Source organism: Rattus norvegicus, chromosome 10 (genome assembly GCF_036323735.1).
Source record: "Rattus norvegicus strain BN/NHsdMcwi chromosome 10, GRCr8, whole genome shotgun sequence".
NCBI lineage: Eukaryota > Metazoa > Chordata > Mammalia > Rodentia > Muridae > Rattus > Rattus norvegicus.
The window spans coordinates 62,216,317-62,232,978 of record NC_086028.1 but is presented as its reverse complement, the minus strand read 5'-3'; positions in this window follow the sequence as shown (position 1 = coordinate 62,232,978).

The following is a 16,662-nucleotide window of genomic DNA, read 5'->3' as shown; positions in this document are numbered from 1 at the left end:
TTATTTGAAAATGAATTTAGCAGGGCTGGAGGGACGGCTCACCGGTTAAGAGTGCTTGCTGCTCTTGCAGAGGATCAGGGATTGGTTTCCAGCATCCAGGTCAGGCAGCTCACACTGCCTATACCACCAGCTGCAAGGGATCTGCTGCCCTCTCCTGGCCTCCACGGGTACCTGCACACACCCACATAGAGACGCGATTTACTTTTAAGAACGAATTTTGAAAAGGACCGATGCCTTGGGCCTGGGTCCCTCCAAAGTAGATCTTAAGATGCAAACAGTTCACCTAACAACCATCTCAGGAAGCTTCGGGAGTAAGAAGAGGTCAAGGAAGAACACTACCAAAGGGCGTGCTATCTGAGCAAGTGACTACTACCGTGGCTCCTGGGATGAGCTCTTTGCAATACTCAGTCAGTTCGTGCAAGGTAAGAAGCTTGAGAGATTAGCCAACAGTCCGGTGTCTTTCCACCTTTGGCTGAGCGCCAATGACTCCCCAACACTTCCGGTAGAGACACACAGGAAGTTGCTTGCTCTTTGGAAACTATAGGTAATTCCTATGTAGGCCACGAGGATATGGGTAGGGCACTGACTGCAATTTCTACACCTAGGTATTAGATGATATTAGGAAACAATGTGGAAGACTGCCCCAATTCTCAAGAGATAACTTCAAACTAAATATAGGGGTTAAGTGTCATGATGATTACAACTTTCAAATGAGTCAGCAAAACAGGGCTGAGGACCTGGCTCAGTGGGAGAGTTTGCATTTGCTATGTTCGGGACTTTGGGTGCAATCTCCAGTCACACAAAAGACAAATCAACGGACAGAACAACATAGCAAATGTTAGCTGATGTTTACTGCATTCAGCTAAGGGCTTTTATGATCTTCACTGGGCTGTTCTTTCTGTGTATGTTTGAATACTGAGATGTTGACACACATATTAAGCAAGTATTTGTTGAATACCTATTGTGTACTAAGTATTTAGAACACTAGTTCCATCCAAACCAATTATGATGGCTCTGTCCTGAATTAGGGAAAGATGCCTTCTGAGTCTCTATGGAAAACTCTATGGAAAAAGTAACTCAACAAACCCCAGGCTTCACAACATTAAGCGGGTACCCTGAGGGGGATGCTCAGAGGAGCAAGACAGCTCCCAAGGTAGGAGTTAAAAGTAAGGAGTCTTACTTTTAACTTTAACCCAACTGCAAGGTGGAAATGACTCTAGTCATTCTAGAAAAACTAATAAGGAAGCCTATGAGCCCCGTGGAGGGACTTTGGGCAATGAGAAAAGATTTCTAACAAGAATATGCCTGCATGGTAGTCCCCCATTTGGAAGCGATGGGATTGCCCCAAATCATATAAATTACTGAAACAGTCCAACAGTCCCCTCTCTTGGAACTGAGGGATATGGAAAACCATCTTCCCATTAGCAGTTAAATCCAGCAGTTAACCTAAGACTTAGGAGTATGGCTGGCTTGATATTAGTAGAGTTTGGGACTTGGGTAGGGCCAAGTAGCAGAATACTTTTTTTTGCATACAGGACCCTGGATTTCATCACAAGCACACAAACACACACACACACACACACACACACACACACACACACACACACAATTTGTTACTCCACAACTTTCACATATAGCTTGGGCCCAGAGGAGGAGCAGCCTTAGTCTGTAAGTTCTCAGAATAGTGACCCATCTGCTCCACATTCCCAAGACCCAAGCCTTTCTGGAAAGGTTCCAGAGAAAGAAAGTAAAGGACCAGGAAGTTGTGGCTTTCTGATTAAGACAAGCATGAGAATTATGGGGTTGGAGTGGGCAGAAGTATGGCTTATCGGTATTAAAGTGTGCACTTAGCACATAAGCACACATCACATGCCCATATCTCACACACACACACACACACACACACACACACACACACACACACACACACTCAGGAACATATCTAGGCACCATTCCTTCACCAGCGCTGAAGAGACTCAGGAGTCTTTTTTTTTTTTTTTTTTTTTTTTTTTTTGGTTCTTTTTTTCGGAGCTGGGGACCGAACCCAGGGCCCTGCGCTTGCTAGGCAAGCACTCTACCACTGAGCTAAATCCCCAGCCCCAGGAGTCTTTCTTTTAAGGAGCCTCTCAGGTGGCTGAGATCCAGCCGCTTAGTGGCTTTCAAATCTTGAGAGCCATGGACTATGGAACTAGGTCTGGACCACGGAGATGAAGTAAAAACTCTTATCAGAGGGAAGGTTCTGGCATTGCACATCCGCCACTCAAGAGGCACTCGCTGAAGGAGGGAAGCAGGATATTCATTTCCACACACATTAGAGGTGCTTGTTAGGTGCCCGGCCCATGAAGAGACAATGTACCTTGGGCTGCACTGTATGTACTCTATGTTGCAACACAGCCACAGGCCAGGAGGGCTGCCTAGACATGTCACTGGGAATGCCACCGAAGACTGTAGAGTAACAAAAAAGTGAGGACTCTGGCTGTCACACCCTAGTGATTTTGGAGCAGCATTTGGACCACTGCAGGCACCCAATGTGTTGCTTCTTCCTCCCAGAATCCACTAGTGCCCGCTAAACTGCTTTAAGTGATTCACAGGAATGATGTAGACCTATGATCCCCGCTGCTTGAGGCTGAGGCAGGAGAATTGCAAGTTTAAGGCTGGCATGGTGGGTTCAAGGCCATCCTTGAGTGCTTAGGCAACTTAGCAAATCTCTGTCTGAAAACCAAAGTAAGGGCTGGCTGAGATGCAGGTCAACTGGTGAGGGTTTGCCTGGCACGAGGCCCTGGTTCAATCCCCTGTTTAAAAAAAGAAAAGTCATGGGGCCTCCGGAATTTCCAGCTTAAGCAACTTCCCATTCCCTGTTATTAGAATTGCTCATCACCAAAAACATTAGCCCTGGAATCAAGACCTGAGCTGCCACAGAGCTGCAGCCCAGCGGTGTTAGAGAATATGCTTAGCCTCTGGGAGGCCCTTGGTTCGTGCCCTAGGACCAATAACAAACAACAGCAAAATCATAGGGCAGAGACTTGAGGCTAGAGGGGTGCTCAGCTTTTAAGAGCATTTGTGGGGGGGGGGGGTTGGGGATTTAGCTCAGTGGTAGAGCGCTTGCCTAGCAAGCGCAAGGCCCTGGGTTCAGTCCCCAGCTCCGAAAAAAAGAAAAAGAAAAAGAAAAAAAAAAAAAAAGAGCATTTGTCGCTCATTCAGAAGACTGGGGTTCAGTGCACAGCACCCACATAGTGGCTTATATTGTCTGTAATTTTAGTTCTAATGAACCCAGTGCCATCTTTTGACTTCTGTGAGGACCAGGCATGTACATGCTGCACATACATACGTGAAAGCAAAACGCTCATACACATAAAATAAAAGTAAATAAATCTTTAAGACCTGCCCCCTCAATTCCTGTCTCAGGTTTCCAGATTTAGCAAGTGAAAATATAAAACACCCTACCCAACTGAATTTAAATTTTAGGTAACTAATATTTTATAAATGTAGATATGCCCAATACAATGATTAATGGGGTAGTTCATGAGAAAGTCAACACTAGGTATATATAAACCAATACTTTGAAAAAAAAATCATTGTTTCTCCAAAATGCAAAATGTAGCTAGGCTTCTTAATGTGAGCCCAGAGTTCTTTTGCTGCCAAATCTGTATGGTGTGTGTGTGTGTGTGTGTGTGTGCGCGCGCGCCTATGTGTGTGTATGTGTGTGTGTGTGTGTGTGTCTTCCTCTTTCTGTGTGTATGTGTGTTGGGAGTTGGCCTGGTTCTGCTATGTATTCAGATGCTAAATACTGGTGTGTGTGTGTGTGTGTGTGTGTGTGTGTGTGTGTGTGTGTGTGTGTGTTCCAGTGTGGTGTGGTGTGGTGTGTACATTTTCCTAGGGAGATGGTTTCTTATCCTGGGATGAACAGACTTAGATGTCCTCTAACCTTCCAGTCTACCGATACCATAACCAAAATCAGTTCTGCCGCCCATCTGTCCTATCGCTTTCTTCCTTTTTCCTTCTGTACATTTGAATCTGAAGTGCGGCTGAGAACTGACTTTAACTGGGTACCTATTGCTTGCTGACCCTTTCCTTCCACATGCTCTTTCATTCAGTCTTTGCCTCCATTTAAAAGGCAACCCTGGTAGTTAACCATTTCACAAGCGAGGCTAGTAGGCTTAACGGGCGGTGGGTTGAAGATGACAAAGCTAAGAAAGGGTGTGGCTCAGTGGCAGATCGATCACTCCCCTAGCGTGCATAAAGTCCTGGGTTTTCTCTCCAGTGTAAGAACAAACACAAAGCAAGACCAAACCAGGAAACAAAATCACTGGTAACCAGGAACACAACTGTAAATGTTCCTGAGATGCAAGTGCCCTGGCCCAAAAGTCTCCCTCCAGGACATAGCACAGGAGTAAGGGTGCCAGCCTGGTTTTATCTTTTTCCTCTGCATGTGTGTCTGTGATATATGCTTGTGTGCATGCACGTGTATGTACATGTGTGGAGACTGTATATCAATATCCGGTATCTTCCTCTGTCACGAGTCACCTGTCATTTTGTTTTGTTTTTAAGATAAGTTCTCCCTATGTAGCCATGGCTGGCCTAGAACTCACTGTGCAGACTAGGCTGACCTCTAACTCATAAAGACCCACATGTGTCTTTTCCCCAGGACTGGGATCAAATGAGACCAAGCTTTACCCTGGTTGTTTTTTTGTTGTTTTGTTTTGATTTTGTTTGTTTGTTTGTTTTGAGTTACCATTTCTCACTGAATCTAAAGCTCACAATTTTGACTATGTTAGCTGGTCAAAGAGCCCTCAGATATGCCTATCTCCCCACCCCACCCATCCCTTGGGTAAGAGGTGCTCTCTGACACATCTGGGTTTGACATGGGCACTGGAATCGCAACTTAGGTCCTCACAGTTGTGTATGAAGCACTTCACCCACTGATGCATCTCCCTGGCCCCTTTATCTTATCATTTTCACAGGATCTCATTATGTCACTCAGACTGACCTCAAACTCCAAACCTGCTCTGGCCTCCACACTCTTCCTTCATTTGAGGACACAGTTAAGAGCCAAAGTAGGTGACCTTTGCGAATGACCACTAGAGGTCACTTTGCACCCACAGTGGTTCTGGAGCTAGGGTTGAGATCCTCCCAGGCCTGTTACTGTTCTGATCAATCTGGGAAGGGATGAGTGGGGAAAGAGATGGGGAAGGGAAGCTGGGGGAACGAGGATTTGGGGGGGGTGGGGACTGGGATACAGAAAGAGCAATACAGAATGAAGTGAGTCCCTTAGGAGAGGACGACACCCTCTATTATCAGTATGGATGACTAAAATGGGAAGAGAGTTCTAAGACTTCCTCATCCAAAAGGGGAGAGGAGGTGGTGGTGGCACCCCCAAAGAAGACGGTCCACCAACTGCCTCACCTGAAAAATTCACTTGCCTTCTCAGTGGTCTGCCTAGTGGAAGCTAATGGAGCTTCAGCTCCAGGCACCGTCATGTGCACAGGCCTCTTCCAAAGGTCATTAATCACTAAATGTGTGGAATCTTCCTTAAAAGGGCCTCTCCATATAAGCATCAAGCCCCATGGGTCCTGACTTTAGCCCCCACTGACTCCAGTACAGAGGTTTAAAGGAAGAGGAAAAGGAGTTCAGAGGTTCCAAAGGAAAGTACCCGCCCCAAGATTACGAGGGAGGGGCTTCCTGTAAGAGTAGGAGGGTTCATTCAAGGGCCAAAGACCCCAGAAGCTACTTAAATCCGAAAAGGAGGCAGGGTGAGCTATGGGGCCATCAGAGGTGAGGGAGTCCTCCTCCTGTTGGTCTGAAGGTTCCTGTGGCTGGCAGAAGTTTGCCTCAATCTTTACAGAGAGGCCTGCCGCATCCTGTTAGCTGCTTTCTGAATAAACAAAAGTCTTGCCAACCATTGTGCTGAGTTGGAAAGAAGGGGAAAAAAAAAAACAACCTCCAGAAGGAAAGTTATAGAATCCCTGAGCTGTGAACTTTGCAAAGGGATAAATGATAAAGGTACCAGGAAGCCACCTGCTCACAGTTCTGGAATACCTGCTGTAACTAGCAGTCCTGGGTTAGCCTCCACTCACCTTTCCCAACACCCGCGGTCACAAACACCCCCAAATCCCATCCCATGGGATTTGAGATCTGAATTCAAGAGCTTGGCTGCCTTGCCAATAATTTCCTTTTAGAATGTGGAATACTGTGTAATGGGCAAAGTGGACCTGGTTTGGCGAGGAGTTTACAGGGAATAGGGCACTACGGGGAGAGGAGAAGCAACAGCATTCCCACACGACAGCTCAAATACCCTGCAGCTGAGATACTGCCTCACTTGATCCGGGGTCTCCCTGAACCAAGGAGAGAGTGAAAGAGAAAAGGGAGCTCAAAAGAGGAGAGGGTCCAGGGGTTTATAAAAGCTAGCCCAGAGTCCACTAACTGCCAGCTTTGGAGACTCCGTCCATCCTAACAGGGTGCTACTGCTTCCCTAAACACGTCTCACCTCTCCTGCATCTCTACTTCCTTTGTCCCTGGGCCTTCGTCACTTTGTTCACCTCTGGAGAGACCTAGGAGACCTGGCAAGCCAGCCATGGCCATCCGTACAGTTCCATAACAAGATGGACAGCTCTGTTTGGGAGATGTGAAGGTCCTGGGATCAAAGTTCAAGCAATACACACAAGGCTAGGTGCAGATGACTTGAGGAACCTAGGGGCTCTCTGGCTTTTAAATGAACCACAGTAATGGAACCCAACTGGTCCCAGCAGTTGACAGGCACTGCTGAGAACCGCCTGCTTCTCTCGCAGCCGCATACCCGGTGACTTCAATCTGGTACTTGAAATTGGCCAAAGTGAAAGGATTTTTATAATTGAAACTGGCAACTGCTGCAAATCCAGGCCCTCCTCTCCAGAACTGTTAGACATTTACCAGAGGATCATTGTGCCACCCCTAGCACACACACCACCCAAACTGCCAGCAGTCTCCGTATTTGTCTATTCATGGGCGCACAGAAGAGCGCCTGCATGTGTTCGCCATTACAGCCAGCAATCTTCCTTCTTCCGTTATGCAGGCATTTGAAGTATTTTCCTAGTTACTACATCCCGACCCCAGACAGTTTTCTAATTTCTTTCTTTTATAGTCCATAATTGCTCTTGTATCTTCCTTTTGGAGGCCCTCCTTGCCCTAGGGACGATGTGCCCTACGTGTGAAATTTGCTGTGGCAATAATCCAGTCAGGAGAACAAATTACCCCGTCTTTCCATAAGTGAGTGATATAGAGACCAACAGCCCAATATCGTTCAAATGAAAGCCGGGTCATGATTTGCTGTCTGGGCTCCTTTGCAATGGTAGAGACTGTGCCATTGGCTTCATCCCTGATTGGCATATGATCTACCAAGCTCCACCCCCGTGCCCTGACCAGTATTCTTCCAAAGAGCTCAAAGTCCTTGCAGCGTTCCCACAATGAACATCCTGTTCCTCTAGGACACGGAGGAATTTTTTGCATGAGCGTCTTTGTGTCAGATGGAGAGAAACAAAGAGAAGTCACTTGATCTGCTCAGGCCAGCCCCAGTGATGGATATTCCAGCATGAAGACCATTAGCTGCAAGATATAGCCTGGGAAAATACAGGAGGAAATGGCTACCCACATGCCCACTTCCTGCCAAGTACTCTTATAATATACAATTTGAGGTATTCATGGTAAAGTACTTGACTAGCATGTGCAAATCCCTAAGCTCAGTTACCAGGGGGATAGGATGGTAGTGCTGGCTGTATTTGGAGGTCTAGACAAGAGCAACTATGTTCAAGTAACATAGTGACGCCCTGTCTCAATAAACTAGAAAAAAAAAATCCCACCATAAGCTCAAAAAACAGTCAATGATTTAACATTTTAAAACTTAGTCAAGTTGCACAGCAGGACTTCTCAGGAAAAACAACCCTGCCACGATTCTGACCAAGGCTCCCCTCTTCTAAACCCACCCCCCAAAGCATCTCTTTGTAAGAGTCCTCACTTTGCTCTGGTGTTCACTATCTTCGAAGTGGAGTATTAGTGAGTACGGTCGCTTCGCTTGGTTTCTGTGGTGTACTTAAGTCTAGAACAGTGGTTGGCACATGGTAAATATCTGTGGAAACCACACTCTCCCCTCCCTTCTGTGCTGGGGTTTGAACCCAGCGCTCTAAGTTATGCTTCCAACCCTAATTGCTTTTAGATTCACTCATTGGCCTCCTGTTATGTGAGATCCCATAGAGAAACCACATTTCCTTCTTAGGTCCCCAACTGCTTCAAGGTTCTGCCAAGGTGTATTAGTTCTCTGTGATGCTGTTTTACCTTTGTTTCTTCTTCCACGACTACAGATGATATCTCTGGAGTCTTACATTAAGATTTTTGATTTCTGAGCCAATCCACCTGATACGAGGGCCCACACTCTTCCAGTCTGCACTGAACATGCCACAGGGATCACCTCTGGGCCAGAGTTCCTCTGCATAGTTAGAGGAGACATTTTACAGCAACGGCCAGTAGGAGTGGATTGTGGACTAGAGCCATTCTTGGGCTGACACCTCTCAAGAAAGAGCAGATGGAAGACAATGGACAGTTTATTAAATTAAGGTCGAGTGTTAGTGTTGGCGCTGTAGTTCATTGGTAGAGCATTTCCCTAGCATCATGAGGTCCTAGGTTCAGTTCTCAGCACTGCGTTAAGTGGAGCTCAGAGGCATCTGGAAAGTGTATATGCCCTCAGCCCAGGGCCTGGATACGCAGCTTAGCAGTAGAGCATTGGCCTAGCATGTAGGTCATTTGTTTGTTTGTTTGAAAGGGTCAAGAAGATAGATCAGAGAGTAAAGATACCTGCCACCAAGCCTGATGACCTGCGTTTGGTCCCCGGGATCTACACGGTAGAAGTTAAGAACAAACTTCTCTGACCCCTATTTTCCCACACAACACATGCTTTTAAAAGCTCAGACTTTTGCTAACAGTCTCCTCTTACCCAAAGTGATTTCCTACCTTTTTCACAAACCAGAACTTGCACCTTAAAATGAAAATTCTTTGGACCTAAGAGACTGGTCGGCACCTCGTGTTTATCTCTGCTATTGTTAAACCCTGCAAATGCCATCTACGTGTGTCCTTGGCATGCCATGAAAAGGAGGGTGGAAGGCCAACATAACCCTGGCATAAGCCAAATATGGGTTACACCAGAGTCCTGTCTCGGTGGATCAGAGGAGAGAAGAAATCAGGCAGGGCCTTTGTTTTCCCAGAGCCTCTGGCCAGCACTGCATGCACAAAACAAACACTGTGCCTTAATACAGACTTCTTGTTTGTATTCTTTCTCCACCTACTTCCAGAAGTAGAAAAGCATCCCTTGTGTTTTATCTGTATTTCCTCATCCCTGGCCCCTCCCACTCTTTATTCTTAAAGGTACACATCTGTGGATCTCAGGCTTTTGGCCTTAGTCAGTACTCAGGAGAGAAACAGCCTCCTAAGGAGCTCCATACACCAAAACTCTGAGGACTAGCCCTTGCCCTGCATTTGACCCAACCTCATCCAAGGGCTCTCTAATGGGCCCAAACTTCATAAAAACCATGCTGGAAGGTATTAACTCCCCCCCCACACACACACATACACACACTTACTAAACCTTTAGATTACATTCCTAACACTAGCTCCTAAGGTCTGCTCCCCTAGTGGGGAATTTCCTTGTGTCTGACTAAAACTCCAAGGTCCAGTAATCAAAATCATACTTTGGCTCCACTGGCTAACAGGTCCAATCAGGACTTACCAACTCATTCTAACACAGACTTCCCCCTTTTTCCTCCTTAAAAACCCACTCCTGCAGAAACACCTGCTGCTGTCTTTGTCAGATCCAGAGGCAGACACCCACCCCACCTGCCCATGCAGGATAATAAATATCCTTTGTGCTGAGAATTTCCTGTCTGGATGTGTTCTGCGCAGACTCAGGAGCCCTTAGACTCCTCCCTATGGTTCAGCAGGGGCAGACAGCTCTCTGCCCATTGCCTGACACAGCCAACCATCTGCCCATCCTGGGTTTTTATTCATTGCCAGTGGGACCCTGTCGACATTTGCTGTGCCTTTTGTGCAGCATGTGGGGACAATACAGCCACTAGAAGAACACCGTAGGAAGCAGTAGGGCTGCTCAGGCTATGACCTTGCTAGTGTGAAGTGAATAGATTTAGCATTTGGAGTGAAACAGAGAAAGCCAGACCATTAATTACTATTATATTTCACTGGGTTATAATACAAAAAAAAATATCTAGAAGTGGCTTTAGAGATGCAACTTCATTTTCTATTGCATACTTAACAAGTCTAAAGAAGATAGCCCAGGGCTGACATGGCAACTTGGTCCCTGGCGTGGGAAGGAGGAACAGTAGGCTAAGATCTGACCCACTAACGAGCCACACCACACGACTAGTTTCCTTCTGTGTCTGTGCTACAACGCTACTTGGGGGAGGGGAGGATTTAGTTGGCTTTCTTTGCTGATCACAGTCTGTCACTGAGGGAGAGCAGGGCAGGAACTTGAAGCAGAAACAATAGACGGGTGCTGCTTACTGGCTAGCTCTCACAGATTCATGCTTAACCAGCTTTCTGGGGATGGTGCTGCCCATAGTGGGCTAAACCCTCCTGCATCAACTAATAACTAAGACAAGCCCTACAGATGTGCCCACAGGTCTGTCTGATCCAGACAATTGCTCAGTTGAGACTTTCAGGACGCTAGGCTGCGTCAAGCTGACCAAATAAACCAGGTCATAAGCTGTACAGCTTCATGTTGGGTTTGACATATATTTTTTAAAAGATTTATTATTTATTTATTTATTTATTTATTTATTTATTTATTTATTTATATGAGTACACTGTTGCCATCTTCAGACACACCAGAAGAGGGCACCAGATTCCTGTTGCACATGGTTGTAAGCCACCCTGTGGTTGCTGGGATTTGAACTCAGGACCTCTGTTAGAGCTGTCAGTGCTCTTAACTGCTGAGCCATCTCTCCAGCCCCAGGTATATTTTTATGCACTTACTCATTTGTGGGACCAGGGGAGCCAGGGAGCTGTGGGAAGCAGGCTGTGAGCAAGAGTAGGATTGAGGTGTGTCCAAATCCCAGAAATCTTGTCCTGAGATCAGCAGGAATAGCATCATCTACATGTCTCGCATACATACATCCATGCCCTCACCATTGACCCATCAGAGGAGGTCATGTAGCTTGGTCACCAAGTTCAACTCCCTTCCCCCTTATAGAGTCAAGTCTAGCAGCACTTGGGATTCCTCCTTATGCATCCCTAACACCCTGGCCTGGACCAATGATATACACTCACCACCCAAAGGTTAAATTAAAGTCCAATTAAAGGAGCTACTCAGTGAAGCCTGTCTACTGAGACATCTGCTTCACATCGAGCTCACTCGCTGCCTGTGGTCTCCATCACACCTGCCCCTCACCCTCAGCCAAATAAGTTTTGCTATAACCTATTTGTAATTGTTTTTGTCTATTCTTGTCATCTCGTAAGGTTTGTTTACTCATCAGGCCTAAAATAACAGGTTCCGGTTGTGCCAGATGTGAAGAAGGCAAAACTTGAAAATACCCACTCAAGAGTAGAGAAATACAAATCGGTACTAAGAGTATCAGTGATGGGCCGGGAGAGATGGCTCATTGGCTAAGAGCAATGACTGCTCCCTCAGAGAACTTGGGTTCCATTCCCAGCACCCTCACGGCAGCTGAAAACCATCTGTAAGGCCAGTCCCAGGGGAGCTAATGCCCTCTTCTGGCCTCCACAGGCACTGCACATACATGGCGCACAGACGTGCAGGCAGGTAAAACACTCATGCATAAAAATTTAAAGGGTCGGTCCCCAGCTCCGAAAAAAAGAAAAGAAAAAAAAATTTAAAGGGAACGCCAATGATTGTTGTGTGTGGTAGTGCATACCTTTAGTCCTAGCACTCAGGAAACAAGGGCAGGTGGATCTCTGTGAGTTCAAGGCCCGACTGGTCAACGTAGTTAGTTCAAGGACAGCCAAGACTTCAAAATGAGATCCCATCTCAAACAAAAGCCAAACCAAAAACAGATGAAAACGAGTGCCAATGATTGAAAACTATACATCATAGACTTTTAGATTTTATTTCCTTATTTTGAAGTCCTGGGGTTTGAACTTAGGCCTTCACATATGCCAGCCCAGTGTTCGTCCACTCGGCTATATCTCCCCTCCCCCAACACACTCTCACTTTTTATTTATTTATTGGTTTTTGAAATAGAGTCTCAGGTAGCACAGGCTGGCTTCGGCATCGTTGTGTAATCAAAGATGGACTTGAGCCCCTAATCTCCCAGCCTCCAACTCCTGAGCGCTGTATTACAGCCTAAACCACTACATCCAGTCTCACCTTTTATTTTGGCACAGGCTCACGCTAAACTGCCAGCCTCAAACTCTGCTGTAACCCAAGAAAACCTTTAACTGTGATCCTCTTGCCTCAGCCTTCCTGATAGGTAGGCTGTGATGACAGGCCTGGCTCATTTCTGTTATTTAAGAAGAATCTGTGGTGATGCCCTGATAGCTAGCAGGTCTCTCCATAGAAAGCCTAGTGGCACTTCCAGGCATGCATGCGGTTCACAGATATACATGCAGGCAAAACACCCATACACATACTTTTTTTTTTTTTGGTTCTTTTTTTCGGAGCTGGGGACGGAACCCAGGGCCTTGCGCTTCCTAGGTAAGCGCTCTACCACTGAGCTAAATCCCCAGCCCCTACTTTTTTTTATACTGTAGAATAGAGTTTATTCAGGGCATGGGAAAGGGAGCTGAGAGAGACAGAGAAAGGCAGAGAGAGAGTAGAGAAGTAGAAGATGGTCATGAACATGTGGAGAGAGAAGGGGAGGGGAGTGGAGAGAGAGAGAGGAGAAGGGGAAAGAGAATAATAGAGTAGGAGCAAGAAGGCAAGAGCAAGAGCACATTTAAAAAAAAACGAGCTGGAGAGATGGCTCAGTGGTTAAGAGCACTGACTGCTCTTCCAGAGGTCCTGAGTTCAAATCCCAGCAACCACATGGTGGCTCACAACCATCTGTAATGAGATGTGATGCCCTCTTCTGGTGTGTCTGAAGACAGCTACAGTGCACTTATAGTAAGTAAGTAAGTAAGTAAATAAAAAACAAAAACCATTAAAAATATGGTGAAGATTCCATTGGTACTGTTTCTCATAAAACGATTACTATAGATGGAAAAATCCCTTCTCCCAGAGCGTAAAACTCCAATGAGAAAATGAGAAAAAAAAGTTCTTGCCAGATTCTCCACATGTGGGTTGCACACACTTCACACACTTGCCAGATGCTGGCCACTACTCAGAACCAATCTGTGGTAAGGATCGTCTTTAGAACACACACACACACACACACACACACACACACACACACACACACACGTAATTACTTTTCTGTGATACTGTGAAATATATATGTGGTTTTTTTCCCCTCTCTCTGCTGATGTACCAGTTCCTAAAATTTTTGGACTCCCCAAAGTGATGAGTCTAGATTCTCTCAGGACGATGCCTGGTCCGGACTCAGGTGTGAGTAGAACGCTGGGACTTATCTCAATCTCTAGGCAGGGAACTAGGACAGCGACTGAAAGTTAAGTTGATCATCAGCGGTCACTAATGGACTCTACAAGCCTGATAATGCGTGTCGGGGTCCAGCTGTGGCTCTGATTCCTCCATTTCCTTCCTTTCAGAGTGTCCAGACACCGCAGCGGACCGAGCTGGAAGGATGAAGTAGAGGCGTGGAACCCATCGGGTCTAGAGGATCCCAGTCCAGCGGGGAGTGAATGCAGAGGCAGTGGGGGGGGGGGGGAAGGAAGGCCTCCGGGGATCCTAGTATGGCAACTCTTTTTTTTTTTTTTTTTTTTTTGGTTCTTTTTTTTTTCGGAGCTGGGGACCGAACCCAGGGCCTTGCGCTTGCTAGGCAAGCACTCTACCGCTGAGCTAAATCCCCAACCCCGGAAGAGGTTCTTCTTAGGGTGAAGCTTCATTGGCTGAGGGTTAAGTTTCTGGGGATACCTCAGGCATCCAGGAAGTCGAACCTGGGATCTCACCAAGGATTACAGGATATTCCTCAGGGAGAAGATTAGGGTAGGGCTCTCCAAACCAGGCAGAGAAAAGGAAGACCTCCCCGCTATGAAAACGGAGTCCTCCATTTTGTGCCTAGCTCAGGAAAGCTGTCCCAACACGGTAGACCTTAGCAATGAGGTGCAACATGCCTCCATAAACACCAAGACAGGGTGTGGAGAACTTCCAAGTGGCTGACCAACATGGAGATTCTGGGGGTGGAGAGGGTATGGAGGCTGTGCCTCCCGTCCTCTGCGTTTACCCCGGTTTAATGTGATGTTATTTAGCAGGAGCCCTTGGTTTCTTCATTTTTGTGTTGTTTGTGTGCTGGGGATTGACCTCAGGCCTTTGTCATGCTAGGCCAGCACTGTACCACTGAGTGATCCCAGCAGCCTTGCTAACATTCTTCACGGGTGCCCTATTATTTACTTATGTGCACACGCATGTTTGTGTGTGTGCCCGAATGGTCAGAGAGGACAACTGGCTGGAGTTGGTTCTGTCCTTCTACTATGTGAGTCCTTAGGATTGAACTCGGCTTGTGTGTCTGGGCAGAGAGTGCCTTACCTCACTGACCCACCTCAATGACCCCTTCATTTTTATTTGTATGCATTTTTTTTGCTTTAAATGTTTATTTTTATTAGCTTTAAATTATGTGGACATGTGTGCATGTGTGTATGGGTATGTGCGTGCGACTGCAGGGACACATGGAGGCCAGGGTCCCCTGGAGCTAGAGTTACAGGTGATTGTGAGCTGCCTTGTGGGTGCTGAGAATCAAAACCTAGTCCTCTACAAGAGCCACGAGTGCTTTTAACCACCAAGGCATCGCCCCACCTCTATTCATTTGTTCTTGAGGCAGACTCTCATTCTGTAACCCAGATTGGCATGGACCTTATGTAGTCCAAGTCAACTTCCAGCTCATGGCAGTGTTCCTGCCTCCCAAGCGCTGGGATCCTGAATGTTTGCCAATATATCAAGGTGTCTGATAGGTACTTTTTTTTTTTTTTTTTTTTTTTTTTTTGGTTCTTTTTTTCGGAGCTGGGGACCGAGCCCAGGGCCTTGCACTTCCTAGGCAAGCGCTCTACCACTGAGCTAAATCCCCAACCCTTCTGATAGGTACTTTGCAATGAACCAGTGATCCTAAATGTTCCCCTGAGTTCTATGAGCTGCTCCAGCAGACAAACAGAAGCTGAGAACAGGGTTGTAGGAACCCTGGCTTAAAGCCTGTAAGTCAAAAGGTCTAAGGAAACAGCCTGGGGCACAGCTAGGTGTGAACTGTGGGGAGGATAGGAGTCCACTGACTGACTGAGCCTGTGGGGTTGGACCGGAGTCAGGACACAACAGAACCAGAGGATAACTGTTGCAGGCAGGATTGCTTGCTTAGTGTCTGTGGGAGAAAAACCCCAACATTTGGTCACAAAAGTCTCTCTTCCGGTGGCTGTTGTGTAAGAGCAGAGGAACTGGGCTTGTTTACTCTTGTGCGTTGTTCCATGCCTTCACACTGTGTGCTGTTAAACTTATGCAACCGCTTAGCCCATCACAGAAGACTTCTGTTTGCTCTCTTATCACCCGTTAACCTGTCAGCTATGTAGACAGACACATGCCATTCTAACAATGGGCTGATTTGCAGTCTTGCCTGAGTGATGTTCTGACGGTTTCTGTGTCTACTGAGTCCATTAGATAGAAAAACTCGTCAATTTGGAAAGCAAGATCTTGTTCTAGGAGGAAAAAGAGTATCGCAACACTAGACTAGTCCCTGTGATTTGTTTGAAAACGACAGTAAAACAAAAGTAAGACGAACCAAAAGAAACTAAAACAATAAAAGCCGTGAGTGGCATCTGGGGGTATAGCTCAGTAGAAGAACAAGTGCTTAGATCATGTGGGACCCGAGTTCTATCCCCAGCACAAAGATAAATAAATAAGAAACAGGGGAAAAGAGATGGGTAGCTTTATGTTTGTATATAATTAAGATTTATTTATTATTATATTTATATGAGTACCTTGTCACTGTCTTCAGACACACCAGAAGACGGCATCAGATCCCATTACAGATGGTTGTGAGCCACCATGTGGTTGCTGGGAATTGAACGCAGGACTTCTGGAAGAGCAGTCGGTGCTCTTAACCTCTGAGCCACCTCTCCAGCCCATGTTCATATATAAATGAAAAATCTAGGGTTGGGTTTAGGATTTAGCTCAGTGGTAGAGCGCTTGCCTAGCAAGCGCAAGGCCCTGGGTTCGGTCCCCAGCTCCAGAAAAAAAAAAAAAAAAAAAAAGAAAAATCTAACAATACAGCCAGGAATAGGAATGAGTAAATTGTGAACACAATGTGTCTGTCAGGGTTCTCCAGAAAAATAGAACGAATATAGAACCAATACACTTGATCTATGTACTTGTCTGTCCATCATGAGACTTCTAGGGCTTGGCCTCAAAAGGCCAAGGAGTCCTCACCATCTGCCACCTGCAAGCTGAAGCCCAGGAAAACCAGGGCTGTCACTTGTTCTGAGTCCAAAGGCCTGAGAAACAGAGGAGTTTGGGTACAGACAAGGAGAAGGCAGATGTTACAGCTCAAGCAGAAAACGTGCTCTCTCAAGGCTGCC